Source organism: Berghia stephanieae, unplaced genomic scaffold, assembly GCF_034508935.2.
Source record: "Berghia stephanieae isolate SIO BIC M18660-M18661 unplaced genomic scaffold, UCSD_Bste_1.3 scaffold2, whole genome shotgun sequence".
In the NCBI taxonomy this organism is placed as follows: Eukaryota; Metazoa; Mollusca; class Gastropoda; order Nudibranchia; family Aeolidiidae; genus Berghia; species Berghia stephanieae.
In genome coordinates, this window is record NW_027623067.1 from 185,656 (window position 1) to 205,466 (window position 19,811).

Below are 19,811 nucleotides of genomic sequence, written 5' to 3' on the forward strand. Positions count from 1 at the left end.
GTATTATTATTAGTATTATTAGTATTATTATTATTAGTATTATTATTATTAGTATTATTATTATTAGTATTATTATTATTATTATTATTATTATTATTAATTATTATTATTATTATTTATTATTATTATTATTATCATCATTATTATTATTATTATATTATTATTATTATTATTATTATTATTATTATTTTAAAGTTTTTTTCCAAGGATTTCGTCATCTGTTAAGACCATTTATTGTTTATGTCTTACAATTTTAAGAAAAAAACCAGTGAGCTATTTTAATCTTATTACAAATGTCAACGGTGAACATCAAAAATGTCAACACCAAATTATTATTCCCAAAACCTACGTACAATACGACACACAATTAATACATGAGTTATACTATTTTTTTTTCTTCAATTCAGACACTAAACAAAAGAAACGCATTAAAAGAGGTATGGAAGAAATATCCCACTACACTTGTATTGAGTTTGAATGGAAGCGTAACTTGGATAAGGATTGGGTACACTTTACTCCCCCTCCAACGTAAGTTATTTGAAGAAATATTAATGGTGCAACGAGCAAGAAGATTGACCAATGTTTGAAGACACCAAAATAGTCAATATTGTGTACACATTTGGTGCAGGTGGGAGGATATCTCCATAGCCTAGTTTAGTTGATAGAGGGACCTGAATGAGATGTTCCTGAATAAAGGAGTGTTTGTTCTACTGACCGCCCTGTCCACTTAGCAGCGATTGGGTCAACAACAATAATTAATTTGTAGAATGAGACATATCACTTTTAGGCGATATTAAACTATTTTTTGGACAGTGACGTCGCCGTTAATGACCAGTTACTCATTTTACACCACTCGGGATGCGAACCCAGAGCTTTTGGTCCAAAGATCTATGTCATATCTTCAGGCAACATAACCGCACTTATAAAACTACCTGGATGGTAATCTTAAAGGATAGTAATAGCGCATTATTGTCGCCATGTCTCGTCTACATAATCAATGTACCCCCCAAGTGTGTATCGGTCTTGGAAGTGTCAAATCCCAGCAACTGATAGGATACTTTTAAAAATCAATTATAAATTCAATTCAAGATTATTCTATAATAATAATGATAATAATAATAATAATAATAATAATAATAATAATAATAATAATAATAATAATAATAATAATAATAATAATAATAATAATAATAATAATAATAATAATAATAATAATAATAATAATAATAATACTTCACCCAATCATGTTTTCACTTCGGTGCTACATTATGGAATTGTCTATGAATTAGTTAATTTGCTTGGTTTTCCCCTGGCCCTCTCCGGGAACCTTAACCGAAATGGTGCAGTAAAAAGGTATTATTCCTTTCAAGGAGGATGACTTTTTCCAATGTAAATCGTCCCTTTGTATTAGAGGCACAGATATATCCGTTAGCATTAGAATGTTTCACTATAATATGGTGTCATGAACTTGTGAACAGTAGGTGTATCTTTTCTGCCCAAAGTCTTTTAGCGCCTCGAGGTCTAACGCATGACTCTATCCTTAATTCTGTGTTGCTGAATCAACTGTTTGCTATCCATTAGATTGGATGCTAGTCTGAAATAAGTACTTTCCGCCACACACACACCCTAAAGATGAAGCCCCCCCCCCCCCCCCGCCAATTAACCGGTAGATTGTTAAGCAATCAAAACACGAGATTCGTTACACACCCTCAGAGCCCTGACCTGGATATTACACTCGGACATGGTTAGGTGGTTGTTTACAAACAATAGTAATGACTGAGTAGTCTTAAGCTAAGTCTGATGCATAATTCTTTAAATTAAAGAAAAGATGGGTAAAAAATGTCCAAGGGGCCTTTGTGACAGCGACAGTCGATATCCAGAGAGATCGTGAGGCGTACGATTTTCTTTTTCTTTTATCAAGTCGTGGATCGACAAACCTCCATGCAAGCGATGGATCAGGGCTTGCGCTCGCCCTCACAATCAGCTGAATTCAGCGAAGATCAACAACAACCGTAACATTAGTTCTAAGGTAAGTTGATATTCAACATAGTTTATATCAATCAGTATCGTATGAAAATAAGGATCTTTTTTTTTTTTTGCCAAGGATTGTTTTATGATTATTTCTGTAAACATCATCTCTCTCTTTTCACTATTCACGTTGACTTTAGAGACTTGACTCCCGGCCGCTTGGTATAAGTCTAAGTCTAATCAAATTCAACATTGAACTTGAAGTTAGTCGAACAATTTTAAAGACTTTGATAATACTTTATTTGAGCCGTTCATTTATTAGTACAGATTAAGACAAGTAGATACGATGTTTATCTCTTTTTTATATATTTAATATCTGGTAACAGCCGATGTGGAAAATGACAGGAGATGTTACTGTTGTTATTCTTCTAATACTAAGAAGAATAGAAGAGAAAATACATTTTTTACTGATGCGGTCAAATCAAATGATTTTATTTTATCTTTTCAACTTAAATTGCAGCATTTCAAAGATGGTGAGCCGACTTAAGGATTCCCCGATCCTGAACTTGATCAACCAAGTTATTGATTGGAAACTCAATATCCAAAGCCAAGAACAAAATTAACACCAAGCAAACGTCGACTTCAACCTCTGAGGGAGAGGGACACTGATCAGGGAATGGTATCAGGGTGAGTTTTTGACCGGTATCTCTTTTTTAATCATGTGGCTATGGGTGTTTGATATATCCATGTGTTTCCTTATTAATAGTGACATTTGCTTAATGAATTCAACAAATCAGATTGCAGGTTCAGGTAAATGAGTTGAACCCTGCTTTACTGATTGAAATTATCAAAGGTGATAGTGAGTGTTGATCAATGTGTCTAAGTTTGATCCGGTTGAACAAACAAATTTCCACGACCCCAAAAAATGAGAAAAGGAAAAACAAGTAGTCTTTTTTTCAGAGCCATAGGACCAATGTAGCCATATTTTATTACTCCAGTTTTCACAGTGTATGTTGTACTTATGGTAGTATGCTAGTGTATCACAAAGTACTTTCCTCAAGACTCAATGCCTAACAGACCATCCATCACTGTGTGAGCAAGATGCATTGGGGCCAGAATCGAACCAGTTTCCTTTGCATGCAAAGCGAGATATCGGACCCACATATTTATATGTAAAAGAAAATCACATTACAGCTTATTTTAACGTAGAACGGATTGTTGGGATATATTATAATTGGTGTATGCTATTTTCTAAAAGTCAAAGGTTTATTTTGAGGAAATTAGTTTTTGTGTGTGTTTTTTAAGGGTTTTACGGCCCTTGCAACGCATTTAGGTTATATCAGCGCCAGTAAACTGCAATAAAATAGGATAGGAAAAAGTTTTAGAATTACAATTAAAGCATCCAAGAAAAAGTAACGCAAAGGGGAAATGGGAACAAATAGGGTTCAGACATACCATCAATGTACTTAGTTTGAGATCACCAATAAGTCTCATCTGGACACAAGCACGCTCCCCACTGAGAAAAATACACTCAAATGCTTATATTATACATTCAAAATAACTAATATAATAATACATCACAGAGATGATTTACAAGGAAAAATGATCATCTCCCAAAACAATAACTATGCATTTGACTGTTTCCATCGCAGCCAAGCCGTAACCAGAATACAAGTTGGGAAACAGATAGAAGTAGAAGACTCAGTATGTACCTCCCTGCCCACTATGGTGATCAGGAACCTCACCCAAGAAGTAAATTTAGCATTTATCTGCTTATTGTTCTAGGTATAGCTTTTAAATCTCGGGGTATGGCGTTCTGACTTGTTTGAGTCCCTCTGTGACTCTAAGTACAATAAGTTGGGTCCTTGGAAAAAGCTCTTTACTTAATTGTTCTTATAATAAAAACAAAACCTTGATCTTTTATAAACAACAATCTCCACTAAACATGCTCACAATGATTTACAATGGGTCAACAACAATATTTAACTTGTAGAATGAGACATAACACTTTTAGGCGATATTAAACTATTTTTTTGGACAGTGACGTCGCCGTTAATGACCAGTTACTCATTTTACACCACTCGGGATGCAAACCCAGAGCTTTTGGTCCAAAGATCTATGTCATACCTTCAGACAACATGACCGCACTTATAAAACTACTGGATGGTAATCTTAAAGGATAGTAATAGCGCATTATTGTCGCCATGTCTCGTCTACATAATCAATGTACCCCCCAAGTATGTATCGGTCTTGGAAGTGTCAAATCCCAGCAACTGATAGGATACTTTTAAAATCAATTATTAATTCAGTTCAAGATTACTCTATAATATTAATAATAATAATGTAAAATAATAATAATAATATAATAATAATAATAATAATAATAATAATAAATAATAATAATAATAATAATATATAATAATAATAATAATAATAATAATAATAATAAAAATAATAATATAATATTAATAATATAATAATATAATAATGATATAATAATAATAATAATAATAATAATAATAATAATAATAATAATAATAATAATAATAATAATAATAATAATAATAATAATAATAATAATATATAAATGATAATAATAATAATAATAATAATAATTATAATGATAATAATATAATAATAATAATAATAATAATAATAATAATAATAATAATAATAATAATAATAATAAATAATAATAATAACAATAATAATAATAATAATAATAATAATAATAATAATAATAATAATAATAATAATAATAATAATAATAATAATAATAATAATAATAATAATAATAATAATAATAATAATAATAATAATAATAATAATAATAATAATAATAATGGTATATATTTATAGCGCCCCAAACATGCCTTCATCAGGAGGGCTCTGAGCGCATAACATAGATTAACTTAATCATTAAGCCCTAACACAGTATACGAAGAACGCTAAGCATACACATAATCAAAAGAAAGCCTGTCGGAATAAGAATGAACGTATCTTTAGTGGTAGTAAATTCCACAACTTTGGACCAGAATGCTGAAAGACACGTTTACCAGCCTTCACTCGACAGTGGGGTGTTTTCAATTTGAGGTCGTTCGTTGATCGAAGCGATCGCTGTGTGTTATACGGTTCAACGAGGTTTGAGATTTATGCTGGTGACGAGCCCTCCAGGCATTTGAAAACGATAGTTGAAAATTCTTATTTAATCCGCTGGTCCACTGGCAACCAATGCAGCTGCTGTAGTAATTCGGGAGCTGCAGTTTTCCTGTTTTTCTGCAGTTCAACGCGAGCTACCATGTTCTGTATTTTCTGGAGACCAGCAAACAGTGCATTGAAGTAGTCCATTTTGGGAATATCAAAGATGTTACCAATTTGTTGCAAGTTTCCCTATTAATAAATGGTCTGATTGTTCTGATATTTCTTAGAATGCAGATAGCACTTCTTCTTATAGTGTTAATATGTTTCTTAATAGACAGACCACCTCTTAGGTGATGCCGAGATTTTTTGCTGATGTTGTAAGTTGTACTTTGTCATTATCGTTGATTGTCAGTGCCAGTGTAAATGGATATGTCTTATTTTTGGGACTAGCAATGAATAAGGCTTCAGTCTTGTCGCCATTTAATTTTAATCTAATTGCAGACATCCATCTCATCACATGGTTGATGCATTGTTCGCACACAGTTATCTTTGAAACTATATCGGATTGCAAAAACGTACTATATATCTGGGTATCGTCGGCGTACATATGGTAAGCGAGATAATGTTGCTCTAAGATTATCACAACAGGGGAGTGTAAAGCACAACAAGGACGGGACCTAAAACGGATCCTTGAGGTACACCAAAATAAAGGTCACGCTCTGACAAAGTTACTTCCCCAATTAAAACTGATTGAGGTCTTTGAGTAAGATATGATGCAAACCAGTTCAGAGCAGTCCCTGATATGCCGAAAGTAACTTGTAGCCTTCGAAGTAGCTGAAAGCTCAAGAAGACGAAGGAGAGTGGTTTTTCCTTGATCAATAATTTGCAGCAAGTCCTTTGTGATTCTCATCAATGCTGTTTTGTGCTTTGGTTTTGCCGATAGGATGACTGATAGCACTCTTCGAGGTTATTATGTTTCACGTGACATGAAAGTTGTTTTAATACAATCTTATCTATAATTTTGGAGATGGATGGTAGATTTGATACAACCTAAAGTTTTTAAAATTATCACTGTCAAGTCCCGCTGTCTTCAACTATGGCTTCACCAATTCTTTCTTGAAGCTTTCTGAAACAATTCCCTCCCTTAATGATTGATTAATCATGAATACACTTCTTCAAAAGGGATGCTGATGAAGGGTCGAGACTACATGATTTGCTAGGACTAGAGAGAATCGTTTTCTATGTCTCATTTATTGAAATTTTTGAAAGCTGTTAAGGGTTCACCATAAACATAGGTATATTCTGCTTCTGTTTCGTCTGTGTCAAGTTCACTCCGTATCGTTGTTATTTTATTCATGAAATACTCTACATAGCAGTACGCGAGTTGCTTGTCGTCAGTGTGGTGTGGCAGGTTTGTTTTGATCTCTTTGCCTAGAAGCTTAATTGAGATCGTATAATGCTCCTTCGGACTTTTTATGTTATCAATTTTATAAAGATAGTACATACGCTTTGCCTTAATTGTTACCTCTTTGAGTCTATTTTTGAATGATGTCTAAATTTCCTTATCAATTGTCAGGCCAGATTTTTTCCATTTCTTCTCCGCCTTTCTTTTCTCTTTTTTTATACGTTTTACCTCCAAATTGTACCCTTGTGATTCTTTTCTAATGTTCACAGATCTTGTCCGGAGAGGTGCGTGCGTATCCATAACACTAATAATTGCTTTATCAAAATTGTCAACAGTCACTTCATTCTCACAATTTGTAGTTAGAGAGTGACAGTGGTCCGCTTTAAAAATTCTATGTCAATTTACTTCAAATCTCGCGAAACAGCTATTTTGTTTTGTTTTTGTGTCGTGTACTGTCCGCCCTGTGATGCCAAATATATTAAATGATGGTCTGAAATGCAAAGATCATCTACATTGATAGGTGTCGCTAGTTGCATGTCTAGGCTGGTCAATACCCAGTCAATTATGTGTCCACATGGATGTGTCTTTTCATTGGCATGCTGTGTCATGTGGTGTGACGAAAGTACTTTATTTATATTTCTTATATCCGATGTGTCTCGATCAAAGTGCAAGTTAAAATCTCCAACAATAATATTTTTATTTGACTTCATGTCAAGGCAAAGAAGGAAGTCCTCGAATTCATCAATAAATAATGATTTTCTAAATCTATTTTCGCACTAGGTGGTGGCCTATAAATTGAATAAAGCTTGACTGAGTCATGTTTAAAATCAATAACCATTCCTACCAATTCGAATGCCGAAAAATTGTTGACATCATGATTAAATATAATGGTCAAATTTGACATATAGACCCCTGCATTTCCTCCCCCTCTCCTTCCTTTTCTCGGAAATGACTGAGTTGTATGTGTGAGTGGTGTTAAATTCGACACAATTTTTTCATCCCCATTCTCCTTTCACCATGTTTCAATTATTGTTAGAATGTCAAAAGATCTCTCCTCAATCATTTGTTTAATGTCTAATGTTTTATTGCGGCAAGAATGGGCGTTTATTGTCGCCACTTTTAAAATTGGAAGTGATTTATTTTTACTCATAAATGGTATACTTGTCTCTGTGGTAGGTGGCCATGGTGTTTTATTTTAATGAATATGTGATAAACTTATTTTAATCGTCTGAAAAAAAACATAGATTGTCTGAAGTCAAACAGCCTTCATGGGCAATTAATTTCTATTTCTATATAAAATACTTTTCTCCGACCCATTAGAGTGGACACATTATATGTTTTCTCCAATTTCCTTCCTCTTGACTTGCAACTACCTTTTAAAAAAGGCAAAGAAGTACAGGTTTCAGAATCTGCATATCCAAAATATCGGGTATTAGATGTGCAGGCTATTCAATCTCTATGTAGCCGGACACACTCATGGCAAAGTCTGGATTTAAAATAAAACACTGATCGTACATAGAATACCTATGACGGAGAAAAAACAACATCTTACTGGATAGTACTGTTAATGCAATTCCATACATTGTAAGTGGGTAAAAGTAAAAGTGGGTGGTCTCATTAGATTCAATATTCTTACCCAGATTCATTACAGTTTGTTGATTTAGCCTCTGTTTGCTGGACAACTAATTGCAAAAATAATTTCATTTTATTTCAGATTATAACATGACACTGTTAGCTGTGGTTGAAGAGAACTTATCACTAAAAGAAGAAGTCTTTTTGCTTAAGCAACATATGAAGGAGTCTAATAGACTCCATGCCCAAGAATTATTAAAAGGAGAAGAGCTTAAGAGGCTGCTGTTGACAAAACCCCCAAATCTGACGCAGATAAATGCAATCACTCACGTTTGCCCATTGAAAACACCACGTACCAAACGAAGCTATAAAGAGCTATACTGGTTTCCTGTATGAAGATTTTGTAAAAAATATTCACCTTTGTCGTACCAAGCAATACAGAATTGTCATTTACCATATCAACACAAATGAAAGCAACACATTGCTTGCCCATTATAGATCAATTTTTACTTGTTATGATGAAATTGCGCCAAAATCACACTTTCTTGCATCTTGCCAATTTCTTTAAAAAATCAAAAAATGATGTAGGAATTCAATTTAAGGCATGAATCAATTACTTGTATTTCAGGCTTGGCAGTTTGCCAGTATGGCCTGATCGGGACACCATATAGAATAAAATTAACATGCCACACAAGTTTTAAAAATATTTTCCGGACACATTAGTTATTATTGATGGTAAAAAAATAAAGACAAGCAGACCCAGGTCCTTAAAAAATCAAAGTTTATTGTATTCAGACTATAAATCCGCGACTACATTAAACCTTCTTGTGGGAGTGGAGCCTTCTGGGGCATTTACTTTTGTAAGTATTTTGTTTTTGGGCTCCATCTCTGACAAGGAGATTACAACGAGGAGTGGTCTGCTAGTCCTTTTGCAGAAATTGATTAAAAACAATATGGTCAAACTGGGAGATGGGGTAATGGTGGACAAGGGTTTCACAATTCAAAGCGAGGTTGATAATTCGGGACTTAGACTCTGGATTCCCCAATTTGTCTCTGGAGATATCCAGATGATAGCATCAAAGGTCTCTAAGACAAAAAAAATAGGTAGGGCCAAACGAAATTTAAAATTATTAATGATAAAGTTGACCTAAGTATGTTCACTTTAATTAATCAAATCTAATCAGTTTGTTGTCTCCTTACAAACTTTATGCCCTCACTATTGTGTGCATCATAAACATAATGGTTGTGCTTTCAATGACTTTGATTATATTCAGTATAAAAGAGAAAACAATGTGAAGGGAAATTTGAACTATGAGGCACCAATAAATGCAATATTCATGATATATATGCACTTGCTCCAAAATAAACCAGAACTCACCTGATGAGAGAGTAGACTGCCAATATAGAATTCATCATTGGCATCATTGTTTGTCCAAAGGAACTATTTTCAAATGCTGGATTCCAATATTCTCTGTCAAATGTCAAAGCTGGCTTCTTGCATTTGCTAAAGTGATGATAGACAAAACACAAACATCTCAATAGATCCATGTCGTTTTTCTCTCCTCTCTTTTAATGTACACAAAAGATAATAGCTGTCTACCAAATCAGTGTAAAATGAGTAACTGTCAGTTGACAGCACGGTGTCTCTCTGAAAAAAAACATATAATATCGCCTAACAGGCGTCATGTCTCATACAACATGTTAAGTGGTGCTGTTGGCTAGGGACCCCATGTCGAGCACTTTGACTTTGAGCATGTTTAGTGGACATTACGCTATAAAAATCTCATGTCAATGACCAATATATTAGATAACATTCTAGTTCTACATTCATAAAGGCCTAATAACTTCTGTTCATCTAATATAAACGACTTCTCACCAGTTGTATATTAAAAATTTTGAGAGGTATATTTTTAAAAAATCGACAGTTGATTATATTTCTTTGAAATAAATTTTATTTTTTTCATGTTTATTTCTCTTGTTTTATTGTTATAAAATACTTTTATTGCAAATGATTTGTTCCAAATGACCAAGAAAGGAATTAAAAGCAAGTTGCCAACCATAATTTGGATTAATATTGTTATCTTTATCGGATACAATCACATCTAAAACTTAGATTGCAGAGCGATCGTCTACCAAAGCAGCAAAGATCCCAGGTTCTGTCGAGGTTATTTTAGTTTTTTAACCATGTTGTCTACCCTATGGTGTCAGGATAGCTGGGTATCATAGATATTATGGAAAGCATCCCTACAAATCGTTAGTAAGCACTCAATATTTTTGTTTAATTCTTTGGAATCTGAATTGAATTCCAGCTATATACGGATGATGCTTACAAATAAAATTTAGAATCTTGAAGACCAACCAATTTGCCATAGCTGGATGGGTTTTATCGCCTTCCATTGTGGGTACATAGGTCACCCATTGTGTTTTCTACCCCCCCAAATCTGTTTTCCCTTTCCACGTCGCTCTCTGTCTTTGTTTTAGAATAGTTTTGCTCATATATTCCCCCCGCACTGGCAGGGTCACATAGTTGACAGGGAGACAATCAAATGTATAACACTTTTTTTGATGCTATTTCTCCCAGTATATCGTCTCTCTGTTATGAAAATTTATAGTTATTAGTTTTGTATATATGTCAACATTTAAGCATAATCTTCTGTATCCTTTGCTTGAGTGTGACTTTTAACAATGCCAAAAAAGGCACATCGTAATATTGTTCATCCTTTGTTCCCCTTCGAACAATATCCCTTTGTCTTGCTTTTCCTCCGATGCTTTCAACTTCAGATTTACAACTTATCCCCCTATCATCTGGTACTCAAATGATTTAATCGTGTCACAAACGATGCAAATCCCTTGAAATCAAGCAGTCTACCCTTGTAACAAGAGATTGTTTTGTCCCAGTGATTTGAATGCATTTTATTGCCGGTTGTCCTCAATAATTGCCATGACTGGTCGCCGATTTACATTATTATGGTGTTTGGCCACGAGGTTTATTTCACTGTTTTGGAAGGCTTGTGTGCAGCTTGGATCTGAAGGTATATCTTGTAATCCAGCTTGTAACCAATTCTGCAGTTTATGGATTACTGCAACAACATGAGAACATTCACCTGACATTCACTCTACAATAAATTAAATTCACTATCCTAAAAATTAATCTATCCAAGTCTCATATTTTTCCCTTGCGGCTATGTGGTCTTGTGGTATTACACTCGCTTTTGGATTGGAATGTCCTGTGTTCGAGCATCGTTCAGCGAATAGTTGAGTCCTTGGAAAGGCTCGTTACTCACTTCTCTCACTGTAATTTGGTGTAACATGAGTACCAGGTCGTTAACAGGGTTGTCTCTGTCCGAAACACAAATGTAATATTGCCTAACAGGCGTCATGTTACGTCCTAAATTTTAAATGTTGCTGTTGGCCAAGAACACATTGTAAAGCGCTTTGAGTGCGTTTAGTTGATGTTGCGCTATATAAAATATTAATTTATTTTTTTTAAATTGTTGTCAATAAATTCTTTTTATTTTATTTTTTTTTTGCATCGATAAACGCACTCGCAACATATCGTTCTCAGCATGTGAGTCACAATTATTTCTATTTTAATTTCCGGCATATCTCAGCTGACATAGTAATTGATTTCCTTGAAATGGCAGAAATAATAATTGATCTCTAACTCTAAAGCATCATATTTTATCTGATGATCCAGTACACAAATTTTATGTTTGTGTTTTGTAAATATAAATATAATAAAAATCAGGTTTGCTTAGAATACTTTTTTTCTTTCACTTCTTCTTCTTATTAAAGTTCTCTGAACCAAATCCCTGAAATAATTAACTCATGAATGACGAATTATGTTCAGAGAAGCAGTTGAAATATAGTGGAAAGAAGTTTAGAGAAAACCAAAATTCCTCAACTGGGCATCAAATCATACTCTCTGGTACACTAAAGATGCTAATAATAATAATAATAATAATAATAATAATATAATAATAATAATAATAATAATAATAATAATAATAATAATAATAATAATAATAATAATAATAAATAATAATAAATAATATAATAATAATATGGATGATAACAATAGCAATATATATTTTTGAGAATAAATAATACAATAAATAATGGAATCGATTTATAAATGAAAAGCTTTTCCATCATTTTGGCAGTCATAAACTCAGAGAGTTAATGTTAATGTGATGGAAATTAAAATTATTTTAAATTTCTAAAAATAGACTAGTCATCATTGTCATCATGAACTAGCTACTATTAGTAATTCTGATAATCGTCAACCGGTGATTTAAAAAAAAAAAAATAGTTAGGTACTTAGTTTCATATCAATAAAGCAAGATATATATATATATATATATATATATATATATATATATATATATATATATATATATATATATATATATATATTTATATACACTTATATATATAAAATCAGAAAAATACACTTCAACCCCTCATCCATTTTGATCCAGTTTTAATGGCGTAAAGAATGATTAATTAACTTCTACGCATCTACTGCTTCATTAGCCACTAGTAACTCTTAATTGTTGCTATACCATTGTCTATCATGAAGGCATTAAAAAAAATATTTTGAAAACAAAGTGGCACTTCGAAGTCTATTATTACTCCAATCTCAACATTTTAACGATTAAAAGTACCAGTCCCCCCCCCTCTCAACAGATACAATCTATGCATAATATCGATCAACAAAGTCAATTCTGCAACGGGGTGTCAAGTTTTTATAGCTATAATAAATCAGTTTTCTCTAAATTGTGTGATTTACAAAACAAGTCTGAATGAAAAAAGCTGGTTGGATCAAAACAAACGTAACGAAAATATCCTTGCAAGTGTGTAATCAATCTTTCAGAGAAATTTCAATGATTCATAGCTATTCTAGTAGCAGGATGTATAGGCTTATTTAACGGATCTGGGGTGTAATAGACGATGGTGGATTATCTACATTGACGACCAGCATTTATTTAGTCGAGGATTAAGATGCTCTCACACTGAACCCAGAAGATCAGTTTCACATGGTATGTATCCAGTCCATCGGAAGACTGGTATCGATTTTAAAGATACATTGAAACCAATTTAATAATATCAAACAATTGTAATCAATTGGAAGACAGGGGATATGAAACATATTTAGGGAAACACTGTGCATGGCTCTAGTGCCTGGGATGGCGAGGCAACCTTTAATACCATTCTCTTAGTTTCAGATTTTAGAATTTTTCATTCACTTGTTAAATTATTCAACTGCCGATTATATGCAACTAGCATAATTTGAAATAATTTCCTAATTTCTACAAAAGAGAGTTATCTCTTATTTGAGAATTTGATTCGGTCCTTCTAAAAAAACAGTTGCACTTTTAAATAAGCATGCTTTCTTTAATTTAAATGTTCAATTTTATCATTGCAGGTGTATGTCGTATTATGGAAGAATTGGTGGAAAACAAACTATCGATTTAGCCCATGGTGTTTCAAAGTGAGTACCTAAATAAGCATACTATTTTCAGCAGGGTCTTTATTGAATTGTCTAATGAAAAAAAAAACAAACAAACAAAAAAAAAAAAACAACGTTAAGACTACTTCTTGCTGCTTGATCCTCCGCCAATAACGAAAAAAATCACTGTGTACCAGAATAAGTGAGTGGAAAAAAAAATATAATACCAGCACTGGAGAAATAGCATTGGCACCGCAATATTTGCAAGAACTAAGTAAAAAATGAAAATCCACTCGAAAAATAAGATCATTCTATATCCTAAATGGTTCTACCTTAACATTCATTTTCCCTCCATTCTTCCACGCCTATGGAACGCACTCACTCCTCGGACACACTCCTGTGAATATTTATCATCTTTCGGAAATTGCTGAAGACTGAAGTTCCTTAAGGCTTAATTTTGATGAAGCAGATGTAGCCCCGATTTATTCTTTTTTCACACTGATTTCGTTATGTCGTGATTTTTAAAGTACGACAGAGACCTATAAATGTGGCTGTTTAGGTTATATATAAAACCATTATTTATATGTTCTACCTGCCAAGGGTTTTTAATTTCAATATTTAATTCAAATGCATTTTATATTTTAATGAAACTGTTTTGTCGACGGTTTGATTCTGCTTAATCACTGGCTGTCTGTGACAAAATAAGGATTAGGCACTGGTGTAAATTAAGATCTGAAAATTAAACTGTGTAAACTGGCAATTTAAAGAGAACAATCCAATAAATATAAACAACCAACCTCGAATGTCTTTGTCGTCAACCTCTCGCATTCAATGATTGTGACAGCTCACACCAAAAAAACGCGCACCCTTGTAAATGAGCTAATATTGTAATCTCTATGACGTAATGGTCGCACGTCTGATTGGTAATAAGGAGGTATGAGGTTATATCCTTTTCCAAGACATTCTGTTTATTTTGGGGAGAGAGGCTTTGCTTGTATTTCTCTGACACTGTTTTATAACACTTTCACAGATCTTTAATTCGTTTGTATAATTAGTTTTTTATTACATTATATTATTTATGGAAAGGAACATTGTAATTCGTTTTCTATCTGTAGTATAATACTTGTGTAAAATGTTCCAAAAGACAAATATTATATTGCTATTACTTTGAAACTATTTTTATTATCGTAACAAAGGATAAAGAATTCAAGGAAAAGTTATAAATCTATAAAATTATAAGAGCTTATTAATCTTGTCAAATCCGCAATTACTATATATTTGTTGCGATGCTTGATATGACGATAATTTTTACTGCAATCTAAATATCCCTGGTTTGAGTCTCTGTTATTATATTCACGTAAATTTGAGATCTGGAACAAAAATGCTCTTTGCGATAATCATTGTGTCACTATAATTTGAAAAATAATGATTACTTGGGCGGTAACAATGTAGCTCCTCTCTTATAAAAAAAATCAAGATTTGTGATCGTTCCTACATACCATGAATTCGTTGGTTATAAAGACGCATTAGAACCTACTATCAGGGAGAACTAATTCAATCATTTACGAAATTTGACAAAGACGATCAAGCGGTAATAGACAAAAAAAGTGATGGTTAATTGGAGACAAAGAAGATGTGTTGACATCCGCTCTCAATAAGTTGACACACGCATGGCTCAGAAGAAAAAAATGAAAAGAAAAACCAAAATAAAGCTATACAAGGCCTTGCTAAATCAATACTTATTTGCAACTGTCGAACAAGGGCACCAGCAAAAAGCGAAAAAGATAAACTAGAAGCCTTCCATTGAAAACTGCTCAGAGAATTCAAAATATCCACTTCCCAGCCAAAAAGATTTTTAGTCTCGATGCGTCATCTCTATTTTTACCCGTGTTACGCCAAAATATGGAATGACACAGAATCGTATTGGTATCATTGGTAACAATAGCTAGTGATTACAACTAAGTCGTGCTGGTGTGCGAAAATGAAGAATATTAAATATTCAATTAGGTCACAGACCTCCACCTTTTAATTCTAATCGACCACACAACGGTTTCCACGGTCTCTGATAAACATTCCAGTCAACGGTATTCACAACACCATACCAATAGAAAACAACATATCAACATATCAACAAAACACAATGATATCGGCTGATCATTTTATGGTATGCTGGACTTATTTTTTGTTTAATGAGAACGGGACATCTAAAAATAAACCAATAACAGCAAAGAGGAAAAAAAGACCAACACGAGGTCAAATGATATAAAGAGAAACAATAACAGAACCAACTCAAAATTAACACTCTTATTATAGAAAACATGCAAACTAACATTAATCGAAATGCTGAACTAAGAAACATGTTTAGAACTATGACCATAAACTTTCAAAGTAGAACTCCAAGACTACGCGAATTTTGGAAATTGATATCAGACATAAAACCTGACATAATCATAGGTACTGAAACATGGCTACATTCTGAAATAAAGGACAGTTAAATATTTCCATCAGAAACAGAATCCAACGTTTTCAGGAAAGACAGAGGGGATGGGGACCGTGTGGTGCTGGTTGCAACAACAACGAACCTCTCAGTATCAAAGCTTGGCATCCAATCAAAATCGGAATCGGTATTCGTATATATCAAAACATAACAAGGCCTACTCACTGTGGGCGCTACCTACAGGACACCTGCAAATTCAACTATGGAACATTGACTGAGATAACACGCTGTATTGATATCCTAGGCCCGACAACGAACTCTAGTTAAGCGGATATTTTAATCTACCTGTTATCAAGAAAAAATACATAGTTACCATTACCCGCAATCTATAAACAAGCATTTATTAACAAATTGCAAGATTGTGGCCTTAGACAAATAAACACAAATGCAAAAAGGGGTACAAACATCCTCGAATTATTTATCACAAATCGACCAAATTTAGTTGTCAAGTGTACAACCATTCCAGGCATGAGTGACAATGACATCATCATACTGGAAAGCACAATCAATGTGAACAAAATCACACAAAAATAATCGCACCTTATTAATATTTAGAAAAGGAAAATGCCGCCAAAACGCGGACAGAAACAAGTCTTTTTAGTGAAAAAAAAAATAATAATCAACATCGTAAAAGCTCTGAGGACGTTTGGATTGCCATCAATGACCACCTAAACCAAATGATGACCAAACGTATACCAACCAAGGAAAGTTAAAGGAAATTGCACCAACCATTGATAAATACTACCATCAAACGGTTATTCAGACGGTAACAAAAGGCATAGTGCAGAAAAAGAATGTCCAACAGTAAGAAAGACTGCTGCAATTAATTAACGCTACTGGACTTTGCTAAGGTCTTCGACAAAATTCCTAACCACTATTCATGAAGATTTATGATGTTTGCATCGGCAACAAAATCTTACAATGGATTGCAGCGTTTTTTGACAATGGCACCCACAAAGGTCTTGTAGCTGGCGAGACTTCCACTATTGGGATGATGAAATGATGTATACCTCAGGTCTCAGTCCTTCGCCACCTTTTTAGGTATACGGTCAAAATTGCGTCTCTTTGCTGACCACACAGCATTATATAATGAGATATGAACAACGGATGACTGCAAAATACTAAATGACGTTCTAGCTAAACCACAAGAATGGGAAACAATAAATCAAATGGAATTCATCGTATCAAAGTACAATGTTCTAACAATCACAAATGAGAAAGCACCGATTACAAGTTAAACCAACTTCATGCTCAAAACCTGGAACATGTAAAAACAGCAAAATGCATTGGCATTGAGTTTGCTAAAAACCTTAAGGGGCCAGGATCACCAGGAAAAAGTGAAAAAAGGCGAATGACGAATTCTACGAAAGTAGTATTTGAATTTTATGGAGACTTTATTAAATTTTCTGATACTTTTTGAATTTTAAAAATCCATCCAATAGTTTTTTAGTAAGTCAATATTTTTTCACACCTAGTCTATGGGTTAGCAAGCGAAAAAAAATATAATTTTGACTTTCGTTTTGAGGTTAGGATTGATTGTTTGCTATTATTAAAATACAATGAGCGTACATATTTGCATAGTTCTATTTTTGTCTTTTATAAACAAAGATAAATTCAAAGCGTCCTTTATGAATAGCGTTCTTCAAGAATACTGTGTTTTCGCAGTGTTGTCAGACCAATGAATCGTAAATTTCATGGTAATACGCTTACAAATAATGCGAAGAAAGGTGCTGTTAGTGTAAGTAGTGATAGTAGTGTAGTTGATCAGTGATGGAACTGTTCTGGAATGTGCTAATGAGGGTTATGTAGTCAATAAACTTTGACAAGGGGTGATAAGGGGGCTCTCGGCAAAGTATGGACTAGTAACCGCAATAGGTTGTACGACAGGGAAATTACTCGATACTGGTGTAAAATCAAAGTTATGTGAGTCATGCGATTGATGGAAATCTAAACATAGGGAAGATTCGGAAGTTTTCGTAAGATGGAGATTAATGCATTTCGGTTCTTCGGGTTCCAAAGAGCCCGCTGTAGCAACGGACATCTGTTCACTCTATGCGGAGAAGCATCATTTGCGATACACCCGATTTATCGGTGATGGGGATACAAATAGTTTTAGAACCGTAGAAAATGCTAAACCTTACGGGGAAGCGACAGTTGAGAATGTGGAATGTACAAAAGAGAATGGGTACCCGGCTAAGTAAGGTTTAAATATTCAATGTCTGGAAAATCAATGATTGACGGGAAGAAATTAGGAGGGAAAGGCAGATTGACAGATAAAGTGATAGACGAAATATAAACATATTACGACAATGCTTTCCGTGCCAATAAACATGACTTGACTGGTATGGGTAAAGAAATGTGGGCCATTTACTTCCATAAGCTATCCACGGATGAGAATCCGTACCATAGTCTATGCGGTGAAAAATGGTGTAAGTATAGGGGGGTGAATGCGGGACGGTCGCATGACAATAGCTTATCATCTGCGATTATGGAGCCGTGTAAGACCGTTTTCCGCGACTTGTCGCATCCAGACCTTTTACGTAAGTGCCTTCACTTTTTTATGCGAAATGCTAATGAGTCGTTGAAAAGTTTAACATGGAATATTTGTCCAAAACAGTCATATCACGGATTAAAAACTGTTTAAAATGTACTGTGGGTCTGGCGGTGCTGATATTCAAGGATGCCACGGTGGCATTAAGAGATGTTTTAGAAAATATGCAAATATCAAGCGGTTTACTAAGCGAGCAATTCTTATGGATAACTGATGCTAATCGAATTAAACAGGCCAGGAAGCGAACCACAGAAGCATCGCTCGAGGCAAGGCGTGCCAGACGTAATGACGGGTTGGTAGTGGAAGAGACCCAGGCAAGAAATGAAGGAAATCCGTACTCCAAAGGTGATCACAGAAGGTTGGATGAACACATTCGAAATCTTTTTTCTCCGAAATATTGCAGTTTTCGCCCCCGCGCCCTTGAAACTTTTTTGTTTATCAACCGATTACTTTCGAATTGGAAAATACACTCTTCTTATAATTGTCTATAGAATAAACTAGGATATTTTAAATATTATCGTTATAAAATTTGATTTTAGCATCTGTGTGAAAATGTACCAGTCAAATGGCATAACTTTGATGCGGTACGAAAAACAATAATTGTATCGGTCAATCATATTCATAGTCTCTTTTGTAGATTAACATCATTTTTACATGCTGACAAAGTTTTGAATCCCTGTCAAGCAAATATTTTACACAACTTAGCGTGCGGTGAGTATTCCATTTTCCTCAATGAAAATCTACAATTATCACAAAAATGTAAAGTTTCACATTATTCTTAACACAAACACACAAAGACATTTTTAAACCATAGAGTCGTCCCTTACGTTACCGACCATTTCCACGACAGACCAAATAGAGTGTTTTTGTTTTGTTACGTCTTGAATTGAATGACATTTGTTGTAATAATTACATCATTTACGAAGACTGCTTCCACCACGACAAACTGTCAAAATAGCAAGTTGTAGCGAAAACTCACTCGACTTGACAACTTTTGTTCAGGTCAAATGAAAATGGTTCTTGTCTTACTGATTGCACGTCGTCCCTCCTGGCTGACAAAAAAGCTGAATGTAACTCTTCTAACAATAGAAATATATCGAGTGGCTTAAAACAGCCTCCTGGGATCTATATTTAGGCATTACCATTGTCAAATCGGTGTTGAATATCCACTGTGCCGTGAAAACAGGTTTCGCATGTCCCGTCCCCTACCGACTAAACACTTTAA

General features: G+C 33.9%; 1 long non-coding RNA gene across 1 annotated transcript in view; it reads left to right on the top strand.

Moving 5' to 3' along the window:
- The window catches only part of LOC144961274 (uncharacterized), a 72,293-nt gene that overhangs the window by 20,879 nt on the left and 31,603 nt on the right, over positions 1-19,811 (top strand). The window contains exons 6-7 of the long non-coding RNA XR_013643114.1: positions 408-528; positions 13,515-13,580. This is a non-coding gene — a long non-coding RNA (uncharacterized LOC144961274). The remainder of the gene's footprint in view (positions 1-407; positions 529-13,514; positions 13,581-19,811) is intronic.